This window comes from Rattus norvegicus, chromosome 1 (genome assembly GCF_021556685.1).
Source record: "Rattus norvegicus strain SHRSP/BbbUtx chromosome 1, alternate assembly SHRSP_T2T, whole genome shotgun sequence".
In the NCBI taxonomy this organism is placed as follows: domain Eukaryota; kingdom Metazoa; phylum Chordata; class Mammalia; order Rodentia; family Muridae; genus Rattus; species Rattus norvegicus.
Window position 1 is genome coordinate 212,603,949 of NC_141534.1, and position 11,033 is coordinate 212,614,981.

Genomic DNA, 11,033 nt, shown 5'->3' on the forward strand with positions numbered 1-11,033 from the left:
ACCCTACATATTAAATAATCCGAGGAGGGCAGGGTTCCAGGCAGAGTTTCTCTGTCTAGCCTGGGCTGTCTTGGAACTTGCTCTGTAGACCAGGCTAGTCTGCAACTTAGAGATCTGCCTGCCTCTGCCTCCAAAGTGGTGGGAATAAGGGTATATATCACCATGCCCAGCTAAATAAAAATTTAGTTTAGAAGGAAGGAAGGAAGGAAGGAAGGAAGGAAGGAAGGAAGGAAGGAAGGAAGGAAGGAAGCTATACCCTGGTGCAGCGTACTAGTACTGTGTTCAGCACACAGAACTATCAAATAAAAATGCCCCCCTCACAGGGACCAGGGAGGTAGCCCAGCCTCTTAGGGGTATCAGCTATCCCAGTTCATAACTTTACCTTGACCCAGGGGCAAGGCTCTCACCTGCACTCAATGCCAGTTTCCCCACACATCAGATGGGGATAATGACCCTAGAAACCCACACTGTGGTGCTCAGCGTGACACTCAGTGAAGGTGGCCTTTGCAGCTAGCTCTCTGCCTGTCTGCCTTCCATCAGCTAGGTCTATAGGCAAAGGCTGGAGCCAGCTAGCCTGCTTCTATCCCACCTCTGCTTCTTTTTGCCATAGCTGTGCACTCTCTGGCAAGTGGTCTGGCCCCTCAGAACCTCAAGCTCCTTGTCTATAGAGCAGAGGTGGCCATCTCAGATGCTGGGAGGGCTGAGTTGGGAAGACCAAGTAAGTGCTGTAGGCCAAGGGTGTCTCAGATGAGCTCCTGGCCAATCCTCCATCCCCAATTGAGTGAGGATTGATGCTGGTCAGCTAGTCTTTCTCTCCTTTGCCCCATAGCCTAGGAGTTGGTCTGGGCATCTGCTTCTCATCAGTGACGTGTGAGGTAAACTACACAGAGTATTCTGGAATTGTCTTTCCTGATAAGAGAGAGGAGTGCAAAGCCCCTCTGCTCTACCCTTTCCTCCTCCTTTGGGACAGGCTCTGGAAGCCTGTACTGTGGCAGTCATTTTGAGAGCACAAAAGGAAAATACTGTTGCTTGGCCTTAATTCCCCATTGCCCTAATTGTGCTAAGTGAGCGCCCCCAGTCTCAGGGCAGCGGACATTGCTGTGCCATACCCCTCCCCCTCCGAGTTGACCTATCTCTCTCCTTCCTTCCTTTTACTCTGTTTTGTGAAGGCTTGAAGCTGAAACCAGACTGCTGGGCTCATATTCTTCCAACTCCCGAACCTGGAAGTTGGCTGCTGGGTTTATCACCCACGTCTCCTGTCCCAGGTCAGAGAGTAAAAATTCATTCACTCTCCACAAGCACTTCTTGTCATTGGCCTTGAATTTCTGAGAAGAGAAAAGACCTGGATCAGAAATCGGCAACAGTATATTGCTCACTGTCTACTCAGAAAATTCCTTTCTGCTGTTTCTCAGGAAATTCCCCCACACCCCACACCCCCTTTTTTTCTGGTCCAAATAGCAAGAAAAGTGAAGCAAGAAACTGAAAAAGTTAAGAAAGCAACACTGCATTTTTTTTTCGAGAGAATTAAAACTAATAATTTATTATATGGAGGGCTGGCAAAAAAGCTTAGTGGGTAAAGGAGCTTGCCACCAAACCTGAGTACCTGAGTTCGATCCCTGAGACTCACATAGTGGAAAGAGAGACCTGACTCCCACTCTGACCTCACAGGCACACTGTGGAGCTTCACCCTGCACACATACAAACAAGAGATAAGTATAATAAAAAGTTCTTTTAAGGGGCTGGGGATTTAGCTCAGTGGTAGAGCGCTTACCTAGGAAGCGCAAGGCCCTGGGTTCGGTCCCCAGCTCCGAAAAAAAGAACCAAAAAAAAAAAAAAAGTTCTTTTAAAATCTACACAGAGAAGTTGCTGGTCCAGGGGAAAGCCACCTCTCACCCCCATTATACCCTGGAGTCATGTGTAAGAGCAGGAGTTGCTGCCCCCTAGCATGCAGGGCAGGCTCTGGGAGAAGGTGGAAGCGTGTGAGAGGGACCAGGCACTCCTGCTTAGGTTGTGAATTGCATGGTTGTGCCCATTCTCAACCCTGTCTCTGCTAGGGGCAAGTCATCCTTTCAAATAAAATAAATATTAACGATTCTGTACACGTGTCATATGGTGTACAATAGTACAAGGAGTGGGGTTCTAAAGGATAAGCAAACTTACAGGGTGCTGAACATTGGCAGAAAGTTTCCATGTCTAAAGGGCTACGGTAGGCTGCTGTTAGCACAGTGGCAGCTTACCACCCCACCATCATCATCTTCAGTGACACAGATAAAATAGTCTCACCTTTAACAAAGGAACCAGGGGGACTAGAGAGACATCAGTAATTAAGAGTACTGGCTGCTTTTTCAGAGGACCAGATTTGATTCCCAACATCCACATCACAAAGGTGTTACTCCAGTTCCAGGGGTTGACACCCCCTTCTGGCCTCTGCAAGTACTGCATATATGTAGTGCTCATACAGACACACAGGCAAACGCTCATGTTTGTAAAATAAAAGTAAATACATCTTTAAAAAACAATAAAAAGAGCCAGGGGCATGGCAGTGAATACCTGAAGTTTCAGCTCTCTACAAGTGGAGATAGAAGAATCAGAAATTTGAGGTCATTCTCAGGTAAGGCAGCAAGTTAGGAGTTTAAGAGAAGTGGGGTTACGGATGGTGTGGGAGGGATCAGGCACTCTTGCTTGCATTATGAATTGTGTGACTGTGCCCACTCTCGACCCTGCTTCAGCCAGGGGCAAGATGGTAGGGGTGGCCGCTAACAGCTTGAATGTTCTTCTTGCAACTGAACTGTGTGTGTAAAATGGTTATGACCCTAAACAGTGTCTATCTTTGATCACAGTAGGAAAACAGCTTTGGGGTGAGGACTCTCAGTACTAGGGTGCTTGGCTTAACACAACATAGGCCAATGTTCCACGCCCAGCACCTCAAAAACATAAAAATAAGTCAGCCAGCACTCTCTGTTGCCAACTTTGAAGTGTTCAAAGCGAACACTTCACTGAAGAATATTTCTTTTTTTTTAATTTACTTTATTTTATTGAGTGTACCATGGAGAAGGGAAAATGGGTCAAGTGGAAGGGAGGGTAGGAGGGAGGGAGGAAAGAAGGGCAATCTCCCCATGCTGGGATGAACCATGCCTTGTTCAGGAAGGCAGTCAGTCTGTCCAAATGGGCTGGTATGCAGTCTTGGTGCTTTATCAAAAAGACTTTGGTTCTGGTCTCCCTTCTGATTCCCACGGAGCAATCTGGGAACACTGTCTCACATCTAAACCCAGCTCACATTCCCTACTTGTGGGTGAACAATCCAACACTTGGTGAATTCTGCCTCACAATGATAGGAAGAGTCGACATCGACATCGAAGGATCAAAAAGTGACGTCCCTGTGAATGCTGGGCCACCACAGGCCAGTTATCCCTGTGGTAACTTTTCTGACACTTCCTGCTTAAAACCCCAAAGGTCAGAAGACTGGTGAGGCCCTGCTTTCAAGGTCTGAAATCAAGAATAAGCAAGGGTTTGCTCTACTGCTCCACAGGAGGTTTCTGTCCTCCCTGAACTCGCCTTGGGACACCTGCATCACCATTTGGCAGGTGTACGGTCCCAGTCAAACTCCCCACCTGGCACTGTCCCTGCGCTGCATGAGAGGACCTGTGCTTGGCACCAGAGGTGAGAGTCCCCGAACAGAAGGGATGGAGCATTAACCCTTCCCGGCTCAGTCATGATGAAACAGTGTGGGGCGAGGGCAGAGCAGAGGGTTAATGCTCCATCCCTTCTGTTCTGTAGTAGTACAGAAGTCTTGGGTGAGATCGCAAGACAGAAGCATAGTGGGAGTGGGGAGGTTTTTTATTTTGTTTTTATGAAATAGGCCACTCTTAGCAAGGCTTCTTTGAGCAGGGGCACCTGGAGCAGCTGGGGTGTGGGGGACAGATCTGTGATGACCTCCTGACTCAGGTGTGAGCGGTGGCTGGTCAAGCAGATAGCTAATGCCAACCTCTAGGACACAGGAGGAAGTGTATCTATGCCAGGAGGTGCTGCTACTGCAGTGGGCTTCCTGGAACCTGGATTCCCTAGAAAAGCCACATAGGATATGGTGAGCCAGGTACAGAAGCACACAGGCTGAGGCCACTTAAACCAAGCAAGCATCAAGTATGGCAGGCCTGTCTATGTTAAAGCAGCTGGTGCTAGGCCAGAGGCACAGTAGAAATGTGTGGGATCCTTACTGGGACTCCCACAAGTCCCTGGCATGGCAAAGTGGCCTCACTCAAGCCAGCACACAGAGACAGGCTCACAGTGGCCTTGGAGTAGGAAAGCAGTCTTTCTTCTTCCACCATGAGCTAGGCCAAGGCGCCAGTCCATCAGTGTGGAAGGACAGACACATAGTAGGTGTTCTGACCTCTTCTATGGATTACTCGTTTGCAGCCTGAGGTCCAGAAGGTGGGACCAAGGAAGCAGGCTACCTGCCATGCACAACACCACTAGACCACTAGGAAGACTAGCCTGAATCTTTCCTCCCTCCCAAAACAGGCAGCCTCACCGGAGCCCAGCCCAGCCTTTTGGGAGGAGTCTTTTGATCCGGCTGGGACTAGACCCCGGGTGGGATTTTTATCACTTAGACCCAGTGTCTTCTAAGGTATGAAGAAGGACCAGCTGTTAGGGGTGAGGAGGTGAGTCCACAGCAATGATGACACCAGCTGTCCTATTTCAGTGGAACATGCTCTCAGGACAGGGACAGGGTCCGATCTACTCTGAGAGCTCCAAGCTGGCTTCATGGAGGAGGGCAGGGACAGAAGTGGGCTCTGCAGAAGGCCATGCTGGATGACAGGACTGTCTGTCCCTCTATTCTCAGCCAAGGCCCAGAGACCCCTTCTCCTGAATCCTGAGGCTCAGGGACCCCATTCTTCCACTCTCTGCTCCAAATCTCTTTCCTTCACCCCATACTCCAGAGACACTTCCTCCTCATCTTGAAGCCTTAACACTCTGCCCCACTGACAGGTGCAGTACAGAAGATGTGGCTTCTACTGGGGAGGAGAGGAAAGAACAGAACACCCTCTCAAATCTTGGGGACCTTCAATTTTCTGAGCAAGTGCGTTTGTGGACCAGAGCAGGGCTGGATTGGAGAATGACTGTCCTTAGACCGGAAGGAAGGACAGAGGTGCCAGGGAAAGGCTGTGAGAAGATGGAGAGGAGGCCTAGTGATGCAGCCAGCACAGACAGGGGACACCAAGGCTTGAAACTGATCTCTCCTGGAGCTGCCAGAAGGGTCATCGTGCTGACACATTCTGACAGCTGCTGACCATTGACCTTTGGTCTCCAAGACAAGGGAACTCATTCTGTCACATAAGACCCTGTTGTGTGGCTGTTGTAGCCAGCTGGAAAGTGATTCAGACATGTAAATGTTATGCAAAGCTTAGCTTAAGCAGCTTGCTTACCTCCTGTAGACAATTCAGAGAGAAAAGGACTTAGGGACCTGGCCTAAGTCTGCGGAGAAGGGTAGGGCAAGTGGCTATCTTTCTTTTTTAAATTGGGTTTTGGAGACCTCCATTTTTCAGAGTGACCTGGAACTCACCTTGTGTATAGCCCTGGCTGGCCTCAAACTTGCAATTCTTCTGCCTCAGCCTCCCTAGTGCTGGGATTGCAGATATTTGCCACTGCACCTGGTTTTCTTTTTTTTTTCTTCTTTTTTTCGGAGCTGGGGACCGAACCCAGGGCCTTGCACTTCCTAGGTAAGCACTCTACCGCTGAGCTAAATCCCCAGCCCCCTGGTTTTCTTTCTTTACACTCCACTGCCTCCAGACCTCTAATCCAGCGTCTAGGAGGAAGGCTGAGGCAGGAGGATTGAAGGTTCAAGGACATCCTGAGTTACAGAGTCAGAGAGAGAGAGAGAGAGAGAGAGAGAGAGAGAGAGAGAGGAAGAAAAAAGGGTGGCAGCTAGGCTCAGCTACAGCTCAGTAGGAAAATACTTGCCTAGGATGGCCTTAGTGAAGCGGGTACCACAGTTGTGGTTTTGGTTGTTGTTTGGTGGCGCTAGGAATGGCACCCATGGCCTTGCAGACTCAAAGGTAGGTGTTCTGCTGAACTTGTCCCCACCCTACCCCCATTCCAGCTCACCCACCCACACCCCTGCACCACCTGAAAAGCAGGTTCTCTCAGTCTCTGACCCATTTCTCACAGTCTTATCTTGCCTCTGGAACTGGAAGATGAGATGTGCCTTACTACTCTGCGCACAGAACACTTTTTCTGATGTTTCTCTGTCTGTCTGTCTGTCTGTCTGTCTGTCTGTCTATCTGTATCTATCTATCTATCTATCTATCTAATCTATTTAGTGTGTGCACAGGGGCATGACGCATGCGTGACAGCCCTAGTGCACATGTTGAGGACAACCTTTGAGAGTCAGTTCTCTCCTTTTCCTATCTGGGTCCCTGGGTTTAAACTCAGGTTGTCAAGTTGGTGGCAAGTACACTATCTGAGGAACCATCCTACTGACCCCATTTGGTCTTCTCTGGCATTTTCCATATTCTGGTCCGTGTCTGCAGAGCAGAGAGACAGCTGAGGGCAGTGGAGGCCCAGAGGCCTTCAACCCTCCAGAGTGTTGTCCTTCCTTCCGAGCTCACAGGCAGCCAGCATCAGGTTCTCTTGCCAGTGCTGGCACAGTCAGACCATACTCATCCCTGGTTTCTTACAAAACTCACACCCGCCTTTTTCTGTGGCCCTCACTCTGCTGGCTCTCGCTTGCCCCAGGCCTTTGCACTACCTGCTCTCCCTGCTTTAAACACCTTGTCATCACTCTTCACATTTAGCAATGGCCTGCAGTGACTGGGTTCTTGCCTCTCCCAGATGCCATCCTGCTGAGGATCCCATTTCATTGATGCTTCTGTTTCTGGGCTTCATCCTGCTCCTGGCTGGCTTTGTTCCCAGCAGGGAAAGGAGAAGCCAAGAGCCCTAGGCAGTGGGTGAGGCTAGGCAGTGAGCAGTGAATTTGGCTCCTGTCCAAAACTGCCCACTGGGGTGACCTATGATGCCAGGGGCTGGGGAGACAGACAGGTGGGCAAGGAAGCATGACTGTGAAGCTAAATTCTGTTGTAAGAAAGAAGACCGTGAATGTTCTAGAAACATAGGGGTGGCAAGCACCATCCGGGATCTGGGTGTAAGAGCTGTCTAAAAGAATCAATTTTAAGAATAAATCAGAGGACAGAGATAGACAGATCTCTGAGTATGAGGTCAGAAGAATGAATATATAAGTCAGTCAGTCATATGAGTAGGGGACGGAGGGTTCTAGGTGGAGGGACAAACCACCTTGAAAGTTGGAGGCAGTGATCACCCAGGTCAGGAGGCCCCTCCCCACTTCCTAGAGACCTGGAGAGCCCTTAAATTAGTTCTGCTACAGAATGAGAAGTTACACAGGAAAAAGGTCCCTGGCCCTGTCTCCTGTCTGGCGACAGCTTATAGCATCTGGGACATATAGAAGACAGCAGAGGAGAGCCCTCCCTACCTAGCTGGTATGAATGCTCACACTCTCCCTCCCCGCTTTCCCACGCCCACCCTAGTTTGTAAGCTCAGGATGTGGCTGTGTGGGGGCAGGAGGCCCTGCAACCCCCACCCACTGGCCAGGCAGTGACTTGCCCAAGGATAATGGGGCTTCAGATAATGACCTCCAAGAACAACTAGAAGAGAGCCAAGCCAGAGGGCTCCCCATGGGGGAGGGGGAGGGTGCAGGAGAAATAGTAAGGGCAGGGTGCTGGCTCTGCAGTTCTTTTCCCACTGAGATATGTAGGGACCTGCTCAGTATCTGGACCCAGAACTGGAGAGACCTCTCTACTGGGGGGGGGGGGCATCTTGTGCTTTGCATAAGAAAAATGATGGCTACCCCAAGGAGAATCTCCTGCACCCTGACCCACATGCTCAAATGCCCCAGGAGGCAAACAGCATAGCATACATGCAGCCAGGGCCCAGACGAGGTTAGACCCAGACGTCTGTGGGGATTTCAAAAGCAGGCCCACAGGCCCACGTGACAGGAATGTAGACGGTGGAGACTGCTCCATGACAAATGTTGGTGGTCAGTCTGAATCCCTGTCCTCTGCATGAGGCATTGCAGTTTCTGGTCTAAACCCCTGGGTCTGGCCAGATTTCTGCATCCTAGACTTCACACACCATGGCTTCCTCATCTTCATGTCAGCCTCTCAAATGTGAAAAGACAATTCCACGTAGGTGGGGTTTCCCCAGGCAGTCCCTGGGGTGGCTCTCAGCAAAGCCTGCTCGGCAGTTGTGCCTAGGCATACCCGTCCGCATCTCTCTCTGTGAGACAGGGCCCTACAGTGCAGGCCTAACTGAAATGGCGCTCATGAGCCTCGGAGAGAGTTCATAGTCCTGCTTCAGCTTCGACATGCTGCGGTTTCAGGAGCGTGTCACCGTGCTGGCTTTGTGCTTCTGTTGATATCCCACAGCCCTTCACCACACTGGCTCCTCATCCTCCTTCCTCTCCCTCCTGTGACATAACGCCCTGGCTCTCCTTTGGGACTCTTTGCCCTCAATTGCACTGGGGTTGTTCAGGGTCCCACCCAGACCTCCCCTCTCTTACAATGCATCTACTCAGGCCGTCTTCCACTCCAAACAGCCCCTTCTGTATGTATTTGTAAATACTTTTTGCTGATGTGACTCAGGTTGAGGTCACAGAGCCACACCCTGGGCCCTAATCAAGCAACTGCAGTCTCTCTTAAAAGAGGGGGCCAAGTGAGTCCCAGAGGGAAAAAGACCCTCAACTGGGACTGAGGCAGACATTGGGTAGCATGGTGTAAGCTTGGGTATAAGTTTCTGTAAACCACCAGGTTGCTGGGACCAGGAGCTGCAGGGAGCCCTCTCTAGCAACTAGGGAGCACCACTGGGGAGCATCACTGGGAAGCACCACTGGGGAGGATCACTGGCAGCCTTGCTGCCACCTAGATTTTAGACCTGCATCTTCCAAAATGGAAGTGGATTTCTGTTGTTTTCAATCACCCACGTGTGGCCATTTGTCACAGCACCCTAGGAGGCCTACATAGTTCCCATTCTGGGCCAGCACAGCCCTCTACCTGTCTAGCAGATAATACTCCCAGCCTGCTGCTCCTCACCAAGTGCTCCAGAGTCCTCATGGAGGGAACATTTCCTTTTCCTAAGGCTCATTTCATTAGTAATTACTATTTTAATAAATCTTAAGATTACATTATTTGATGTGTGTGTGTGTGTGAGAGAGAGAGAGAGAGACAGAGAGAGAGAGAGAGAGAGAGAGAGAGAGAGAGAGAGAGCAAGAGAGCATAATATATATGGAGGTCAGAAGACCACTTGCAGTTGTCAATTCTTTCCTTCCATGCGGGTCTTCAGGATCCAGCACAGGTCATCAGATTTGACCATAGGTGCCTTTACCTGATGGACCTCTCACAGGCTAACTTTAATAACTATTTTAAAACTAAGAGAAAGGCATGGTGACACATGCATGTAATCCCAGCACTTGGCATGTGGAGGCAGGAGGATGAGGAGTTCAAGGTCATCTTCCCCCCCCCCCCCCCCCCGAGCTGGGGATCGAACCCAGGGCCTTGTGTCAAGGTCATTTTCAGCTATACATCCAGTTTGAAACCAGCCTGGGTGTGGATGAGACCAGTCTCAAACCCAAACCGGCCAGGCTGGAGGTGCGCACTTTTAACTTCAGCACTCAGAAGGCAGAGGCAGGAGGCCTCTGTGAGGCCTATAAGGTGAGGCTTTCCTTATCTGGAAAAAAGAAAAGACCTTCCTCCACTCCCGAAGTAGGTCAGAGGCAGTGAAGTTAAAGCATGCTGGAGGGCTAGGGAGGAGTCTGAGGAAGTGGAAGCTGGCATGGAAGCCTCCAGCACCAGGCTAGGAAGTGGAGCCCGCCATGGCTGTGAGCGGGCGCACAGCCTGGAAGGCTCAGGAGGCTGAGGAAACTCAGGAAGCTCATCTTGCAGATGGCACAGAAAGAAGCCAGACAGGATAGCCAGGCCTCAGCCAGGATCACCTGACCTTGTCCTACCTGCTGGTCCTCCTCAGTCTTAGTCAAGTCTTGCCTCCAGGGTGAACATGCCAGTCCCCAGAGCCCTGCCAGGGAGACTCCCTGGGTGCTGGCCCTGCCCCTCTGGGCTCTGCACATCCCCTCCTGTCATCACTGTGGTTGGTGAGAATCGAGGCTCTAGATCCATCCAGACATTTCTTCTTAGAATAGAGGTGCTGCCATGAAGCCTGTGGTAAAATGAGGTGACCTAAATCTCACACCTCCCCTCCAGCAGGCAAACTTAGAGACAGAAATACAGATGTTACACAGCAGCGGTTACACAACATCTTTCCTGAAGAGACATGAGCAGATGTAGGTTCCCCAGAGAGGCACCTCCAAACCAAAGGAACATTCCACCCGAGTTCAGTGCGGTGAGTCAGTGCATTGTTGAGTTTACTGTCATGGGTGGGGGGCTCCTTTCAGGAGTGTGGGTGACTTTGCAGTGGCTTGCATAGCTGTATAATGGAGTCCTCTCTGCTTCCTGAACCTGTGACTTCCTGAATCTGGGGTTCCATACAGCTGAGAGGAAGGGCAGGAGGGTGTGGCTGGAATCTCAGGTGAGGGTCTGATGACTGGACCATCCCATCTCACCTTTTACAAGGTACTCAAGGGACTCCATCTTGAGGGTTTTGTGTGACAGTTACTGAAGGCAGCAAAGGCAGTGTTATGCTTGGAGAATAGCATGCAAAAACATCCGAGGGCAGAGTTTTAGTTTGTGAAGACAGGAAGTTCTGGAGGAACATAGAATGCTGTGGTGGTTAGAATGACAATGGTCCCCAAAGGCTCATATATTTGAATGCCTTGTCCCCAGTTGGTGGAACTGTTTGGGAAAGATTAAGTGATCCGGCCTTACTGGAGTAGTTGTGTCACAGGGGGTAGGTTCTAAAGTTTCCTAAGCTTATGTTGTTGCTACATAGCTCCCTCTCTCTCCCTCCTTGTGGCTTTGTTTCAAGATGTGAGCTCTTGGGCCAGAGAGATGCTCTACAGTTAAGAGCACTGGCTG